General features: G+C 39.3%; 1 protein-coding gene across 3 annotated transcripts in view; it reads right to left on the bottom strand.

Annotated features, from left to right (window-relative positions):
* CSMD1 (CUB and Sushi multiple domains 1) overlaps positions 1–13,980 on the bottom strand; it is a 2,002,273-nt gene that overhangs the window by 314,240 nt on the left and 1,674,053 nt on the right. The gene's annotated exons all lie outside the window — the stretch shown is intronic.

The raw sequence follows: 13,980 nt of genomic DNA, 5'->3' as shown, positions 1-13,980 counted from the left end.
GTCTTACACTAACATTTCTCCCCTTGTATCCCGATGCAAATTTTGACCATTTTAAAAAGGAGAGCTGGGAACTTGATGTACCACATGGTCTGTTAACATTAACTTCCACCTAACTTTGATTTCTTCCTTTCAGAAAAAAAGAAAGAAAAGAAAAAAAGAAAAGAAAAGGGGGGGGAGGGAAAGAGAGAGAGAGAGGGAAGGAAGGAAGGAAGGAAGGAAGGAAGGAAGGAAGGAAGGAAGGAAGGATTTGTGATTTGTGATTTTTGATAGGTCGGCCTGCCAGACTTGCATTTGAGACGGTTTCCATGGAGGACAATATATCCATAAATTCGCAACATAATGCCACCCTGATGATCTCTATATAATCAGGATTTGAGTTCTGCAGTTTTGTACAGGGGAGAGAAAATGACATGTGGTCATTTACACTCAAGTTGCTAACTCTCTTCCTAAAAGTGTCCCCCATAAAGTATTAGTCGTTACTAACTATGCCTTTACAATAACTCTGATCTATTTAAGAAATGCAAATACTGAAAAACCTTGGATTGTGAGTAACTCATTCTGCCAGTCTTCTGCAAGATGAGCAAACATTTCTAACAAATTTTAACGTGATACACGAGCGATGTCTTCCGATAGGAGTAGTACGTGCCGTCGAATGTCACGTGATCACAACTGAGCCAATGGTTCTCGAGATTCGCTTTGATCTACAATTGCCTTGGATGACAAGTGTGTTTCTGGAATGAATTATGCTGGCAAACCAAGGTTTTATTGTAATTTTAACTCCAGTTGCCCAGAAGGAAAGAACGTAAGAGAACATCAATCCCGGTGCAAAACAAAGGGATATTTTAATTGCCACAAAGGGGAGGCAGGCGTTTAGGGGAAGGGTCTCAGGGCTCATGCAGATATTTGACTAGTCTAATCTGACCAAAGACAGCCAACACACCAGGGAGAAAGCAAGCCAGTAACCTGCTGAAGGTGCCTCTGACAGACAGCCATGGGACAGAAGTGTCGCAAAAGGCTCTACACATTAATTAGCCTGTGCTTCTCCTTCTACAAAAGGGAAAACGGAACCGGAGTCTTTGTTGTTGTTGCTTTATGTGGTTCTTGGGTTGGAAGCGAGGGGATCTGAGCAGCGCTTTACAGCAAGGCCACAGGGTGTGAGGAACTGAGGACAGAACCAGCAAGGAGGTGCGGCCACGCCTAAGGAGGGCCCCGCTCCTGGTAACAAGTAACATCTCAGATGTTCCACTATGAACTCAAATTAGGTATTTAAGTATCAAATGACAGTGGAAGATAAAATTGAAAATATTCAGTAGACAAACAAACTCCAGGTATCAACAAGAGCCAGGGATCTGTCACTAGCATCCACACCCTTGTGCCAGGATGCCGGGTAAGCCAAGGAATCCATACGAGGAGTTGGATTCATGCTCAAGGACATGCAGGGCTTTATCAACGAAGAGCAAAGTCTGTGCAGGACAGCAGGCCCTGGGAGACAGTTACGAACTCCTGTGCCGTGGAAATTCACACCTGGCGGGACATGAGCCTCCGACCTTTCAAGGAGCACCAGAAATCTGGATTCCTTTTTAGTTTATAATGATTGTTGAGTGAATAAATATTCTGAAAGTGGAGATGTTTAAAATCCAGAATCAGATTGTTAAAGCCAGATGTCAGTAACACAAAGGACCAGATGGTTTACTGGCTTTTGGTGAAGGCTTTAATGGCACTCGGAATGGGAGAAAAAGTTGGCAAATCCATCTAATGTTTCTTAGATTTTTTTTAAGTTTATTTATTTTGAGAGAGACAGCACAAGCGGGGGAGGGACAGAGAATCCCAAGCAGGTTCCATGCTGTCAGCGCAGAGTTCAATGTGGGGCTCGAACTCAGGAAACTGTGAGATCATGACCTGAGCCAGAATCAAGAGTCGGACGCATAACTGACTGAGCCCCCCCAGACCCCCCACCTAATGCTTCTAAACTAAGCTTTGAAACACAAGCACCTGCTGTGGAGTACTAAGGCCTGGACGAGGAAATGGTCAAGCTGGCCCAGGACCTCCCATGATGAGGACCAGTTGCTTCTGGGTGACACAGAACCGTTTTGTTATAAAAGATTCCCTTGGCAGAGGTGCGTGCCCGTGCTGATAAAGTAATGACATTGAACTTCCTGTGTGACTTGTGCGCGTTCTCACGAGCTTCTAGTCTGCAGCTTTACAGACAAACCTCTACAACTAACCACTTGGCGTTAAAACCTTTCTGGAGGAAGGTAAAAAAGAACACTAGAGGGCAAACAATAAAACAAGTAAAGATGTACTAATAAAGTCTGCCAAGCCTTCTTTGGGTTGATTTTTTTTTTTTTTTTTTTTTTTTTGAGAAAGGTTTGACAGCTTTTTCTATCATTTAATCTTGAATTAAAAAAAAACAACACCACAACACATCCTATCACACAGTTGAGTCAAGTTGTCTCTGAAAGGGTAGCTGCTATCTCCAGTACCTGTGGTACTTGCTTTCTTACGGTGCCTTCTAGCAGTTTTTCAAAAGTTTGCTTATGTCTTCAACGGCATCATGAAATTCCTTACGTGTAAAGAGTCCTGCACTTGATTACTAAGCGCCCAAAGCCTCTAGGCCCATCCAACGTCATGGTAGGAAATACATTCCTCTTCCCTGTCAGACAGTTGAAAAGTATTTGGACATTCCAGAATTCAGTTTTCCAATTTTCAGTCCACCAAAGAGAGCTTTGTTCACACGAAATGCCCCACATGATTTAATAGTTCATTTCCAGTTACAGGTGGAACCATAGACTTTATCCCTGGAGGAAGCATTGAAAGTAGGATTGATCACTGTCTTGAAACGGCTGGAGAAATCCTCAGAAACCCCACATTTCCCTCGCTGTTGGGACTGTTGGACTCAGTCCGTCCACAAGCACCGGAAACACATCCCCGCTCTGCTCTCTGTCCACAAACTGATGAATTAATTTCGACTGAGTTTGGCTTGCTTTGTGGTTAAGGAGTTGTAACATCACTGTGACTCTGAAAACATTTCAACACTGCTTTTAAACACTGGTGAACTAATAAGTTGCACAGATGCCTAACAGCAACATTCTGAAGCAGCAAAAAACTCCCTGATGAATTCCATGACTATTTCAGGAAAAAAAATGTCCTGTGGTTAATCAAAAACACCTCAAAAAGTATTTTTAAGATTTATCTTTAGATCTCAAAGATACTCCTCCAAAGAAGAGACATTTCCATTTTAATCTGAATCTGAAACACTTTATAATGACCAATCTTAATACTGCTAAAGGGTGATGACTTTAAAAACACAGAGAAGATGTCCCTTCCTGTCTTGGAGCCACCAGCCTGCACGAAATCAGTGTAGCAAATACTGGTTCTGTATATTCTTTTAGGCCACAGAACCTTTAAAAAAGATTAAAGCCAGTTATTTATTTCAAAACATTATCTATTAAGAGTTGTGATTGGTATTGAATTTATTTAGTAATTCCATTTGTGTCTGTTTCCTGTGATTTCTTCTGAGGTCATATAAGCAGCAAAGATGCTTTGGACTAAATGTTCCAGGGAAAACAAGCTGTAAACATCAGGCAGATGGAAATGACCTCTCCACATCTTTTACAGTATTTACCCAGTCTTAATATTTTTTAAGGATTAAATGGTATATATCTTGAGCATCTAACAAAATAATAGCATTATAAGAGACTTCCACTTAACTCTCAAGTATCTGGTCTAGTTCTTATCTTCCCCATAAAGCACTTGTGTGAGACAAGAATTTGCCCTGGATCTGATCCATTCTGTGCCTGCAGGCTGAATGAGGCCTGCAGTCATGAATTTCCCAGCCTCTGTCTAAACAGCTTTTGAGAAGGTGCTTTCTTGTGTAGGCGAGCTTTGAGAACCACAACTAAGGAAAAAGCATATTCCTCATTCACAAATCTGATACCTTCTCCTACAAACAACTGAAAAAGCTTCAAATATTCACAGAATCCTGTCATCATTTAACTGTACCTGACACTTATTTCAATTTGAATAATGTACCTTTTGGTAAAAATCTCCTTAGTAATCTAAGAAAAGGTTGCCATGTGCAAAAACCAAAAACCAGAACAAACAAAACACACAAACACACAGAAAGGGACATAGCTTTCCCATTTGCTTTCAGTAAAAAGAAGTACAGTAAAACGTTAGTTTGTGAGCATATTTTGTTCTGGAAACATGCTTGTCATCCAAAGCACTTGTATATCAAAGTGAATTTCCAGAATCATTGGCTCAGTTGTGCTCATGTGATGCTCAGAGGTAGGTACTACTCATATTGCAAGGTATCGCTCGTGTATCAAGGTAAAAGGATTTGCAGTCATCTGGAAAGAAACGTAGCTTGAGACCAGAGCGCTGTTTCAGGTTATTTTGGTGGTTCACTTGAAAAGTAAAGTTCACTGATGAAGAATTTCCTGAAATGTTTGGATTCCTGCTCTTAAACCCAAGTCTCATTATTTAAGAATGAAACTCTAGATGAAGTATGTGTACTTGCATTGGAGTTTTAAGTTATTATTTACAAAATTACACATCAGTGCTGTTTTTTACCTACAACTGTTCTTGGTTTCAAACTGATTTTTTTCTGTCAGCTAGTTTTTTTATCGTCTATTTTCCCCCAATATTATTTTATGACTGATGTTATTTCATCATTATGGGAGATGATACTGAGAATTTCCCCCAAATAGCAGTGTTCAACAGGATGGTGAAAACGTTTGAACAGAAAAATGAACTCCTGAGCTCCAGAGTGAAATATCAAAAAGCCCGTTGAACTCCAGAGTGAAAATCGGATAGCCAAAGTAGCTACTTCTCTGGAACCATCTTGGTTTTCACGAAATATGTCACTAACAAACCATAAAGGTAATCATAGCTAAGAATTCTTGCAGTCAATCCTAAAATATTTTGTAATTCTAAATATATTGTATAGACCCAAAATGAGACATTAATGTGGAATATACTCTGACCTTGCGTGGAGTTTATACAGTGATTCAAGGTGTTAATACCAGTTCTGGGAGGGCTTTGTGAAACATTTTGCACTGTCCACCTTCTCCCTGATGTTTACCACTGCACACGGCTTGTCCCTGTTGAGAGTATTTACAACTGAGGATGGGGACTTGGCAGCCACATCAGGGTCAGCATCTACACCAGGGCAGGGAAAGGGTGGGCCAAGGGCATTTTACTCTGTGTTAGTTTTTAAATGCATCCAACTGGTGAAGACGGTGGTAACTCATACACTGTGGTAAGAACTTATAACTAGCACATTGTCTAAATTTTTAAGACATGTTTACTATGACTATGAGGCAGGGAATTTGTTAGTTACTGTGAGTAGAAGTGAACAGAACAGGGCCCTCTTGTCCATGGTCTACTTACCTACACAGCAAAAAAATAAGTATTTTAAAAACAATAAGAGGGGCACATGGGTGGTTCAGTCAGTAAAGCATCTAACTTTGGCTCAGGTCATGATCTCATGGTTTGTGAGTTCGAGCCCCGCACTGGGCTCTTTGCTGTTAGCACAGAACTTGTTTTGGATCCTCTGTCCCATTCTCTCTGCCCCTCTCCTGCTTGTGCTTTCTCTCACTCTCAAATATAAACTTAATAAAAAGATATGATACTTGTTACAGCAAAGGTCTGTGGGAAGGTTGAGAGAGGCACAGAAGGAAAGAGGAAGGTGGGACACAACTTTGCAGAAGAGATAAAACTGAGCTGTTCCGGAAGGATAGTAGACATTGGTGGTTACAGAACCAGAAGAGAAGTCTCCAGATAAAGTCTTCATTATTATGTGGAGGTTTGGAAGAACATGGTGTATCCTGGGATGGAGACCAATTTCCGGTAGCAGGTGTATCTCACTGATGCTTTGCTGTAAAAATCAGGGAAGGGCTATCCTGCAGCCGAGGGGAGTGCAGAGTGAGTCAGCCTGCAGTGCGATGTTGGTGGGGAAACAGGTGTCTGCACAAGGAAGTGACACACAGATATTTGTAGGTATTTGTATTTCAGAGAGAATCAGTGGCAATATGGAGTGCGGACTGGAGTGAGGGAATAAGACAGGAAAAAATTAAAAGATGTTTATCTAGCACTGAGGTTGGCTGCAGCAGTGGGATACAGGGTAGTGCACGGGGTAAAGTCACGTGTGTGTGCAGAACACGCAAACGTGTCATCATGCAAGGGGAGCCCGAGACGCAAGTAGAGGCAGCAGAGGGATGGCTGTGATGGAGAGGTGACACAAGGGAGAGAACAGAGCTCACACGAGGGTTTTGAGGGAGAAGAGAAACATCATGTCGGGTCCTGATGTCATCTCATAACAAGCCAGTGTATGATCCAGGAAAAGAAACCCTTTCATTAACACCTTCTTCTACAAATAACTACAAATAAACATGCTCTTAAGATATTTAGGACACGAAACAAGAAAGGCTTATGGAGCTTATTGTCCAATAGAGGAATCAGACACGATAAGGAATAGCAACAGACCTTCATGAGCACATCAGCAACAGAAATATGGAAGCCATGGATGACACCACCACAACCCTAACAGCTGTCCCTCCCCATCTCTATTTTCTGTCGCTTTTCTGCTTTTCCTAATTACTTTTGTGTTTTCTGGTGTTCACTACTTTTTATATTGGAGAGAACAGTAGGAGGAACACGGAATTTTATTTTATTTTATTTTATTTTTTTATTATTAGCACCATGCTCTAACCAACTGAGCTAACCAGCTGCCTCGGAATGCTTTGTTTTTTGTTTTTTTGTTTTTTGTTTTAATAGGAAGTTCTCTAAATTTTTGTAAGTTTGGCTCCTATCATACAGAATTAAACTTACAGTCAGGCGGTTAATATTAGTATTTGTCTGGCATCACCATTCTGTACATTCAGATTATCCAAGTCCTCTACATTTAAGTTTTAAGCAAAAATGTTGAAGTAAAAGAGTACTTTAATTGTAAATATAAGCTATTAATACTATTTTCATAAAATGTACTTTTCGTTATGATTTCTACGTGATGATGAAGCTAGTAATTTATATATAGTAGCTTAGTCTAGTAACACTTCATTTGATTGATAAAATACATTGGGAGTATAATATCCTAATATAATCTTTTCCTTTTTTGACCTAATATTAATGGGTATTAAAGTAAAAAAAAAGATGATTTAGATAATTTTATTGAGAAAACATATCTGGAAAATCTCCTTCTCTTATCTACGGCATTAATTAGTTAAATCATTTCTTTAACATCTTTTTATAGTGTCTACTGTACTTCAGATAATTTCCTAGGTACTGGAAATATAAAATTAATTGATCTCAGTCCTGGCTCACCAGGAGCTCACAATCTGTACAGAAAGACAAATAATATACAGCGGTGAACATCTTACATTTTAATGGGACATCCATTCAATACACACATATTAAACACTTAATTTATAATGTATTTCACAAGATACTACATCCTCTTTCAGTATACAGGCATAGCTTTGCCCTTTAGGGCCGAGAGTTTAATTGGAAGTGTTCCTACTACATCACCAAGTGCTTAAGAAGAACAGAATGCACACACATTCTAGGAGGCAGCTGGAAGAGTTCACCAAGCTGGAGTCTTATGTCCTTCGTCAGGACTTCTGGGAAAACAGGATGCTAGTACAGGGCAACCCATTTATAGGCAGCCACACAGTATGAAATATGGCTGCTTCTAAATGAGCCACCTGTACTTTCCAAGGGGTGCACAGGTGACCGCAAGTAACACGCCATGCTTGACTGCGGATGCTTCTTTCGGTTTTACCAGTAAAAACAAACACACATACATACATATACACATTTATACGAAGGGATATCCAGAAGTACAATGAAACAAGTTCAACCAACCATATATCACATTTAACTGACTACACAAAATGCAATTTGATTATTTTCAGAATATATTCCCTAATAGAATGGTAGCTTTTACATTTCTTATTTGCAGATTAAGAAGTAACTTCCTCTCTGAAAAAGACTGTTTTCCACGGTGGGGTTGGGGTGGAGTTAGGAATAATATGTCTAAAAAAAAACCTCAAGCATATTTTTATTTTAAATTCTGAAATTCACTAATTGCTTAAAATAACTTGACTATTCCAAGAATCTGATTAACTATTGTTGATTTCCTTAAAATTTAGCTGTGGGAGTTTGCAGTCCTGAAGAATCTTCATGGCCAAATACGAAGTTCAGAAGGAATGAAAACGCTAACAATTCACACTTAAATAATTTGGTATCAAAACAGGGAAGAAGTTAAAGCTAGATTGAACGCAGATTTCACTAGCTCGAGAAAATAAATATCAATATATAGAACCAAGACAAAGTGGCAAGTCAAAGTCTTCTACCAATATATTTATCAAAAATACCACAATTAAACTATATTTTGATCATATTACAATTGCATGTTTTTAAACCCCAAGACACAGTTTCAGCAATGTTTTAAGAAACTTGAGCATTCCTACATAATTCAATTACGTAATTATCTTAAAAAAAATTTTTTTTTAATCTTCATTTTTGAGAGAGAGACAGACCATGAGCAGGGGAGGGGCAGAGAAAGAGGGAGGCACAGAATCTGAAGCAGGATCCAGGCTCTGAGCTGTCAGCACAGAGCCCGAAACGGGGCTCAAACCCACGAAGTGTGAGATCATGACCTGAGCTGAAGTTGTACACTTAATCGACTGAGCCCCCCAGGCACCCCAAACTATGTAATTATTTTTAATGATAGAAAATTTTCAGATTTTTTTTTGCCATTTTGCTTATGAAAGTCTTGATCCGTGAAATGAAAATGGTGGGGAGAGTGGGGAAAGAGAAAATAGGAACACATCGGTGAGTTATTTTTAAAACCATCATTTCTTGATAGCATGGAATTTTTAGCATATAATATTGATTCCCATGGTCTAAAACTTGATGTTTATATTTGCATATTATCTGCATATGGGAATATTATGATTAACAATGCATTTACTTTTTATTGTACTTTAATAGAGAACTATAAGTTGTGCTTAATTTATTGTTTTCACCCATGGATCTCATGGTCTTCTTTCCACTTAGGAACAAAATAAATGACAGGGCACTGATTCCAGGTGCTTATTTCCATAAAGGTGAGCATGAAAAGGAAGGGAGCATGGTACGGGGTACCTACAGAACACATACTGTGCCATGCAATGCATTAGGCAGTTCTGTCCAGGACATCTCTTTTAATCCTGAAAATAATCTTAGAGAATGGTTAATTAAGTAGGACACACTGGAGAGTTTTGTTAGAGCCCAAATGGAGGTGCCCCAGACAAAGTCAGCTTCCTTTTAGAAGCACGCAAGCCTGGCAGTTTAATGCACACAAGATTAAGGTGACAATTCTTGATACAGAGTGAGTTCCCCTTAGAGTGGCCCCTCACCTTCCCCTACTTGGTCCTGAGAGGAACCCCTCCCAAAGTTGGCTGTGTTCACCCTGGGCTCCTTCAGGCATTCTTGACAGGGCTATGAGGACTACCCAAGACACATCCTGATCAACTAGATAGGACTGTCTCTTCTTACTTGCTACCGAAGATTCACTCGATTTGGCCAAGAGCATTGTACTACATAACAAAAGAAGAGCATTTTGGAAAGTCCCATGGGGGACTTAATTCTTCTTTGCCCATAAAATAACTGTTACACTTTCTTTTCCCCGGAAAGGTTGTCCCCATTGGATCAAGAGACATGTCAAATTTACATGCAACCAAATGAACCTCACACTGATCTTCAAGAGATTATCCGGGAGGCAACTAGGGACATGAGTCCTGGTTCTGCGAACACGGCTCTTTCCTCTGTTCAGTCTGTGTATCTGATTCTTGGCAAAAGGAAAAAAAGAAAAGTGTGAGGAAAGCAAAGGTGCCCATGGGAACGTGTAAACACCCCAAGTGGAAGAAGTAGAATGGTTGGAAACAGAACTATGCCCACGGGAAGAGCTGCTGAGAACACCCTATGCAGAAGGTCAGGGGCCCAGGGGCACAAGGACTCACAGGATATGGGAAATGAGGGACAACTGAGCTCTTCCAAACGATGTCCAGACTAAGTCCATTCTCAAGTTCACTTTCCTTTACCTCGTCCCACTTCTGTTTCCAAGTGATAAATATGGATGGTAATGCCTCTTTCTTCCTGCCCCCATGTTACAGAGATTTTTATAAGAAAAAGTAAAAGATTTAACAGAACACACTGAACTCATCCTAAGTAAACTTTGTATAAATATAAGGGATTACCAACAACACTCAGATTTTTTGCTGCTGTTAGTATTCATATGTTGTTATCTATATTATTCTACAACAAATAAATACAAAGTTATTGTCAAACCATATGCCAGAACGCACCCCCTCAAGCAATGTAGCCAGGCCATCAATTCCCAAGAAGCGACAGCCACAACCAGACCACTGTTGGTTTATCACGGCTTTAGGGGGTAAGGGTACCGTTCCTCATGTTCCACATCTCATTCTTCCAAAGAATTTCCGCGCGAGTGACCGCCATCCATCAGCCTAACTGTGACTTGCAAGAGCCAGCCGGGGCTCACTCAGCTTACTTCTGAGACCTTAGTAACAGGAACCACCTAACTGGAGACCTGCGCGCAGATACGACACTTGCTCATTCAGAGCTTTTACACACGTCGTGTGAAGGTGTATGATAAACACCACGAAGAGTTCATCTGCATTTAAGTTTTTGTTTTTCTTTTTCTTTTTTTTTTTTTTTTTTTACTTGAATTGAGTACTTCACTTTGTTTTGCATTTGGGTCTTCCTTTCCAGTGTGTGCTAGGGCGTTCCTGGCCGGATCATTCTTGAAACCCAGGTGAAACTCATTCCTGTCACCATTCTGTCACCACCTCCTGCCCCCTGTATCCAGAGTAACTGCCTGACTGCATTGCTCATGTCCTCCAAATCATACCTGTCCTTTAAGACCAAATCCAGCCCATTCCTGTTAAGGCTCCCCTACCTATTTCTCCTGAGTCCTCTGTCCTTCTTGAATTTCTTACGAATCCACTGCAAAATATGTGACCATTGGTGTGCCACAAGTTATTTTTTCTTCTACGTCTTCCTGTGTGTAGTTTATTATTCCATCTAAAAACTTGCTCCTTGAAGACAGGGATGGGATAGTGAGTACTCTGTTTACCACATTATCTAAGGAAGTTCAGAAGTGGGAATAGAAACACCCTAATGTATTCATGTTACTGAGTTTCATTGGTGGTTATATTAATTCCAACTTGTCAGTGACTGCTTTTAATTCAAATAAACTGTTAAGCTTCTAAAGATTTCCAAGTATTATTAAAATCATGAAAATCACTGCTTATCTTTTGAGTATTCATACTAATTTTTTAAAAAATTGGGAAGATTTAAAAGTAATATTCAATCAGAAATATCCATCCAGCTAATGAAGATTAAAAATGGGTACAACAATATTACTTAACCAACTTTGAATGGAAGACACAGAGGTTCCTATTTTTCCATAAGCTGACTTTCCAAAGAGGGAGTCCCATCACATACTCAAGTGGAAATGTGTAATAACACATTTATATAATGAAATGGGTATTTCATAGATTTATTTCCATGGGATTATTGTATGAAATGCAATCAGAAGTCTTCAGCATTATGGACATAAAATGGTGTTATTTTGGTCACAGTGGATTCAGGTTGATGATGCTCAGATGACCGATGACAGATATTTCAAGCATTTTTGATAGCCTGAAAACTGAACAGGTTTTGAGTACAAGTAGAAAATTTTCATTCATTTCCTGATGAATTATTTGTTCATTTGTACTTTTCATCAGAACCAATCTATTCTTTTAGATGTGGGAATTCATCTTTTACATGAAAAAAATCAGTTTAATGATTAAACATTCAAATTAATAAAGAAATAATAAACATGAATGAGCAATTTTTTAGCAATTATTTCAATTATCGTGCAGGGGCACAGATCAGTAATTACCTCTTCCAAAAGTTCCAATTCATACAGATCTTATTTCATACTGATGCGTGCTAACTACCTCTGGAAATTTCCACAAGAGACAGCTCTTCTATGAACATATCTGTTACCTCTTGGATTTTATTATTTGGCTCCTCAACTGATATTTTACTGACCAAGATGTATAATGTATCAGATTTCAATAAATTAACCAAAGATGTAGAGAATCCTCTGGATACCTGACTCCAGATGGGTTTGCATTACCGTCAGACCTCACGACTGGAGCCTACAGGCCATGCGGCCAGGTGGGTCCATCAGCTGTGGACTAAGCCTAACACCACCTAACCCTCACCCCCACACTCTGCCACGGAGGCAATGTTCCTGTTCAACCTATTTGCTATTTGGTAAAGGAAATAGGTTTCTGATTACTGTAATGATAAACTCTTATCTTAAGAAATGCTAGGATTCGCAAATAAGTCCCCTGTTTTTATTCTAGAGCTTAACAGTACTGACACCTGCATCATCATCCAGAACTCAGCCTGCAGCCACAGTTCCTTCCTTTTATCTCATTTAACAAGTCAACTCATCAAAGCCCTATAAATAGATTTTTAAAGATCTGTTGTTTACATCTTACCTCCATCACCTTGCTCTTACTGGCATTACCTGAGAATTAGATTACACAACATCTAATGGGCAAATTCTAACTTCATTCACATCTCCCATCTATGCTACATATGGAAGCAAGATTAAAAACCTAATACCAAGCACCGAGGGATGTCAAGACCCTATTATCCAAAAATGACATCTAAACCTCTTCTACTACAAATCGACCGTTCCCGATTCCCCAAGTCAGTAAATAACATCCCCGGAGCCCACCGACACTGGAGTCACCTTGGGCTCCTGCTTATTTCATACCCCACACACAAGCTGTCACTTATCCAATTGTTGTAGGGAGTTAAAAGGTAGACTTTGCTGAAATCATCACAAGAAAAATTTTATATCCCTTTGAACAGTAAAAATAGCTTTTGATTGATTCCAATGTTGTAGAATTTCAGAACTAGGACTGTCCAAAAACAACGACTTATTTACAGAAGAAAAGTATGTGCTGCGATATGACAGATCACACAGCTGACAGGTGACACAGCTAAGACACTCAGTCCTAGTTTCCGGACACAGAGGCGGGTGTATTCCTTTGGCCTGAATTTCACCAGTAAGTTAAATCACTTGACCATGTGTATACACTCTTACATTTGCTACGGAGTGCTGATAACTGGATCATTCCAGAGTCTTTGCCAATTTCAAGCTGAAATTTCAAATTTTTTCACGTCCTCGTCTAAGAGTTTAGTTTTGTTATTTAACAGGGGATTATGCTCATATCACTGTTTGCTGAAATGTTTACTTTGTTAAAAAAATGAAAAAAAAAAGACTCATTTAATTATCTGGTAGAGATCTAAACAGCCTTCGAATGTCTTAATGTCAAAATTCATTAAAGTGGAGAAAAATAAAAATTTAAAAATAAAAATGGAACTTTTGGAAAAGGTAATTACTGATCTGTTCCCCTGCACAATAAAAAATAAAAATTTCTTATGGCGTTTTTTTCTCCTTACAGAATTATTACAAATGCCATAATACATGCAAGAAAAATCAAAATCAGAGATAAACTGACTTGTGATTCATTACCCAACACTGCCTTTCTGACACGGCAGAGAAGTCTCTGTGAATCTCTTCTTCCCATGAGTGACCTTTTGCAAAAACAATGTATCCATGACTTTGACCAATACAATAGTGATTACTTTTTATTTCCCCTAAAGAAGAGTGGAGCAAAAATTCCGTCATCACTCTTGCCATAAAATGCTCGATTTTATAGCATTTGGTGATATCATCTGTCAGCCTCCATTTATTTCTCTCTCGAGTCATATGCTTTTAGTTTAATCCTTTAAATTATTTATGCCACCCTTCTGGAGGCTCTTTTGTCTTTCTCAAGGTACTGATGGTTAGCAGTATGTCCGTCCGTTCCAAAAGATGAGTATACATAGCTGTGTGTGTCAACT

The sequence above is a fragment of the Panthera onca genome, chromosome B1, assembly GCF_046562875.1.
Source record: "Panthera onca isolate mPanOnc1 chromosome B1, mPanOnc1 haplotype 2, whole genome shotgun sequence".
NCBI lineage: Eukaryota > Metazoa > Chordata > Mammalia > Carnivora > Felidae > Panthera > Panthera onca.
This window is presented reverse-complemented; position numbering and strand designations above follow the sequence as displayed.